The 4,300-nt window shown below is 37.3% G+C and overlaps 1 pseudogene across 1 annotated transcript; it reads left to right on the top strand.

Moving 5' to 3' along the window:
- The first annotated feature begins 1,813 nt into the window (after positions 1 to 1,813).
- LOC148906683 (52 kDa repressor of the inhibitor of the protein kinase-like) lies at positions 1,814 to 3,047 on the top strand (annotated as a pseudogene). Its single transcript, XR_016121351.1, has 4 exons — positions 1,814 to 1,963; positions 2,266 to 2,362; positions 2,440 to 2,579; positions 2,678 to 3,047. The product of XR_016121351.1 is annotated as a 52 kDa repressor of the inhibitor of the protein kinase-like (transcript).
- The last annotated feature ends 1,253 nt before the right edge of the window (positions 3,048 to 4,300 follow it).

The following is a 4,300-nucleotide window of genomic DNA, read 5'->3' as shown; positions in this document are numbered from 1 at the left end:
AAATTCGCTGATCATTTCTCTCAAAATTACGTCAGGATACAAATTAGAACTTAAACTAACATTACACAAAATTGCAAGACTATTGAACTCATTTAAAGTGGTCTAAAGCGAACGAGAAATACAGAAAACATTGATCGTTTCCCAACGATTTGATGCTCTGGGAATTCTATTGTTTGCTAATGGCCATAACACCAAATTCTTTCGCACCATGCACGGTCTCATCTCGCTTGGCCGCTTTCCGATTTACTCCCGAAGAATGGTAACAAACAGTTGGTTTTTTTTATTCAAACGTGGGACGTTTGTCATGATGTACTTTGTCAGTGTGAGTGAATAGAATCGGCGAGCATGCCTCAAATTAAAACTTCAAGAAAGAAGCGAGCAAGACTTTTGAGTTTAGATAAAGAACCATACTTCGGGAGTAAATCGGAAAGCAGCCAAGCGAGATGAGACCGTGCATGGTGCGAAAGAATTTGGTGTTATGATAATTAGCAAACAATAGAATTCCCAGAGCATCAAATCGTTGGGAAACGATCAATGTTTTCTGTATTTCTCGTTCGCTTTAGATCGCTTTAAATGAGTTCAATAGTCTTGCAATTTTGTGTAATATTAGTTTAAGTTCTAATTTGTATCCTGACGTAATTTTGAGAGAAATGATCAGCGAATTTTAGAATAATGGAAGATCTAGTAAGATTGACTAGAAAACTGCGATGAAAAGTGCGCATCAAATGTTTACCCCGTCTTCTGCACTATACGTTTTCACAAAATCGCATAAGTCGATTACCTTCAAAATGTTCCTTTTAAAACTAGATACAGAGTAAAACTAAATGAGCAATGACTTTTGTGAATATATAGCTCTGAAATATTAATTTCGGCCGTATGAAATCCATTGTTTAGTTTTGAAGTAGATTATGCACTATATTTAAATAATCTCAAATATCTCATTATTAGCTAGATAGATTTTTTCAAAAATCCCTACAAATGGAGGCATCTAGTATATAATTATGTGGTACGAAGCATTTTAGTGTTGAACGCTCTACAAGGCTAAAATTATTTTCTAAACGAAATCAAATATTTCATCATAATCACGTGTTATGACGTCCGATCTCATAAAAAACTGCATCAAACATTAATTCAATCTTTATGTGACTTATGTGCAAAAAACATTTGCAATCGGATAAAAGACGTTTATGCACTAGCGTTCCAAAAGTGGAAGGTAGCGGTCAAGCGTGAGGGGGTCGAGCCACCTTAAGTCAGGCCCGTAGCTAGGAGGTGTAGGGGGGTGTAGGGGGTACCCCCCCCCCCCCCCCCCCCCACGCGAGCTAAAGGTCCGCTTTTTAAGCAAGTGACATTTTGGCTGGTATGATATTTTCACGTAAAACTAAGTAAAAAAAAATCAATTTTACTTTTTCATCTGATGATACAACAACGCTTCTCTATACAGATTCTGGTTGATTATTAGAAAAGTATGCGACTGAAATAAAACCCGCAGCGAGAACCACTATTCGCGTATATTTCCTTGATTTTTGTTCGCTCCCAATTTTACCGTCTAAGCGTCCACTGTCTAGACAAGAACATGTTTTCTCGGCAAAGTCAGACTTCAAAGTTTCACTGCCTATTAAACTCATTAGCAAATGTCTGTCAACTAATTATAAGTAATAATAGACGGTGGAACTTTGAAGTTTAAGCAAGTTTTGCTTTTAAGTTTACTGTAACAGACATTAACATGTTAGAGTCAGTGGACGGTAGTAGCAATCGACTGTATTCACAACAATTGTTAGTCTAATCCCATTGAAAAGTCACCGAAACTCTAGAAATGGAAAGACGTGAACAAGAAAATGGAAAACGAAAAGCCGCTGCGAAGTCATGTCAATCCATTCACAAGTGGATGCAAGCTAAAGCACCAAGAGAAGAGCCTGTCGAGATTGAAAAAGCACCTGAAGAAACACCTGAGATTAACAATACTGTGCACTGCAAAGGTAATACTTTTATTCTAATTACAAAATCCACACTGAATATCGATGCTTTCGCCCTCATATCGGCTTAGTAACTGACTTGTAAGAATCTTGAGCACGTACTTTCTTAATAAGTAAATATATGCAAGTGATCATGTGTAGAATTATGCAATGCATCTCGGGTAATTAGAGGGACTGAGTATCTTTCAGCACACTGGGCCCCTCTCAAAAGTAATTTTTAAACCTTGCGCTTTTTAAAATTTCGTCCATTATTTCACCCATACCATTCAAAATATGTGAATGCATATTCTAGGACGTCCCGGGTGCTACACCAGAGGAGTATTATCGGCGGAACGTGGCTGTGTCTTTTGTCGATCACATCCAAACTCATCTTCATGAGCAATTTTCCGGTACTTATAACTGTGCATATAAAATGATAGAAAAGCAAACAGTGAAATATATGTTTTTTTATTTTTTATTTTTACAGATTTGTCCACACTAGCATCAAGTCTTCACTGTCTCGTCCCTTCAGTACTTTGTAAAGATAGATAAACTGGCAGAATACTATAAGCATGACCTGCCATCACCAGAGCTATGTCACCAAGAAGCTATCAGATTTAAAATTAGGTGCATAACTATTCTAACGCGCATTAAATTTCCTGATATCATTTTAACATCAAATTTTAAAAAATAATCTGCTTAACCAGTCTACTATTTCATTCTAGATATGACACTAAACCGGCACAAGATAGGCCTAGCACCCCAGCCTCTGCCATCAAGGACGTGGATAAGGAGATGTTCCCTAATATCCACAAATTGCTCACGATCTGTTGCTGCATTCCAGCCACAAGTTGCGAATGTGAGCGAAGTGCCAGTGCCTTGCGACCACTCCATACATATCATAGAGCCTGCATGGGGCAAGAGAGATTGTCGTCCCTGGCACTGATGCACATCCATTACGATGTGCCCATCGTATTAAACGATGTTGTAGATTTGTTTGCTAGAAAGCATCCCCGCAAACTCGAGCTAACACTTCTTAAAGATTAGAGCATAAACTCATAGCATGGTTCATATTGAATAAACCTTTCTAATATTGGACTTCCTGTGGTAAAAGGCTGTTATTGGTCAGAAATATTTTTTTATTGCTTCAAATATGGTTGCTAATCAAACAATCAGTTGATTAAATAAATACACTTTTGCTACCCGTTTTAATCACCTTATGAGTTTCTGATTAGAGCCATAATGACAAAGGGAGATTTGCACGATTTAAACTATTGTTTGTTCAGTATATAATTTATCTATACCTATGCGTCCTATGGGACTTTAAAAAAATAAAGTATATGGTTGGTCCACTTTTTGTAAATTAGCACCCCCCCCCCCCCCCCCCCAACAAAATTCCTAGCTACGGGCCTGTTAAGGTCATGTATGAGGGAAAACATTGGCCTGTATTCAAGTTGTATAAGTGCACATTAGCTAGTAATTCGATATTTCCTAGAAAACGGAAGTAAATCTCTATTTTAAAAGAAAAATTAGAGACAAAAGTATTGGACGTTTTGACGACCTCATGTCATCATTCTCAAGACAAAATTTCTCTTTACAAAACCACTACTTTTTTTAAAAATCTCTATTGTAAGAATTAGTATTGTAACTGAGAAATGTTTCACTCTTGTGTTGTGGCGATTGTCTAGAAAACTCAAAGGTTAAGCATCACGGCTTGATAACGACTTAAATTTTCCAGTGAATTAAGTAAAATGTTTGCATTTTGTTTTTAATATCCCTTTTCGAGTTATACTTTGATAACATGGAGTGGCCGTCCGAAACGTCATGTTCACTTTTCATATTTATTTTCATGGCCGTGACCAGGGTTCTTGCAGGAAGGGTGCACATGCAATGCAAATGGAACTGTCTAAACTAAGAACCATTTGAGAAGTGGTTAACAAATTGACATCAGATTTTCATGTGTCTGTCCTCTTATAGACAATAAATTGCGTCATCACATTGTCAAAGTAGTGTGGATCCGCATACTACTTTGACAATGTGATGACGAAATTTATTGTCAATAAGAGGACAGACACATAAAAATCTGATGTCAATTTGTTTTTTACAATAACAACAACGATAAAAACTCATTTTTAGCGATCAAAACAACCAACGGAAAGAGCGCGCGCTCGTTGACGTCAGCTATATCGACATATTTCACAAAATTCTTGACAGTGAGCCCATGAATGAGTCAACATGGGTTCGTATCAACGCATCCGGTCCTTTGGAATGCAAGTAAAAATAAGCCAATATCCTATCCAGAGTTACCTCAAATACATGCTGATATTGTGTTTTAGAGGAGCAAGCGA

The sequence above is a fragment of the Actinia tenebrosa genome, unplaced genomic scaffold, assembly GCF_029948245.1.
Source record: "Actinia tenebrosa isolate PJP-AT-01 unplaced genomic scaffold, QUT_ActTen_1.0 PGA_scaffold5__44_contigs__length_20552954, whole genome shotgun sequence".
In the NCBI taxonomy this organism is placed as follows: Eukaryota; Metazoa; Cnidaria; class Anthozoa; order Actiniaria; family Actiniidae; genus Actinia; species Actinia tenebrosa.
This window is presented reverse-complemented; position numbering and strand designations above follow the sequence as displayed.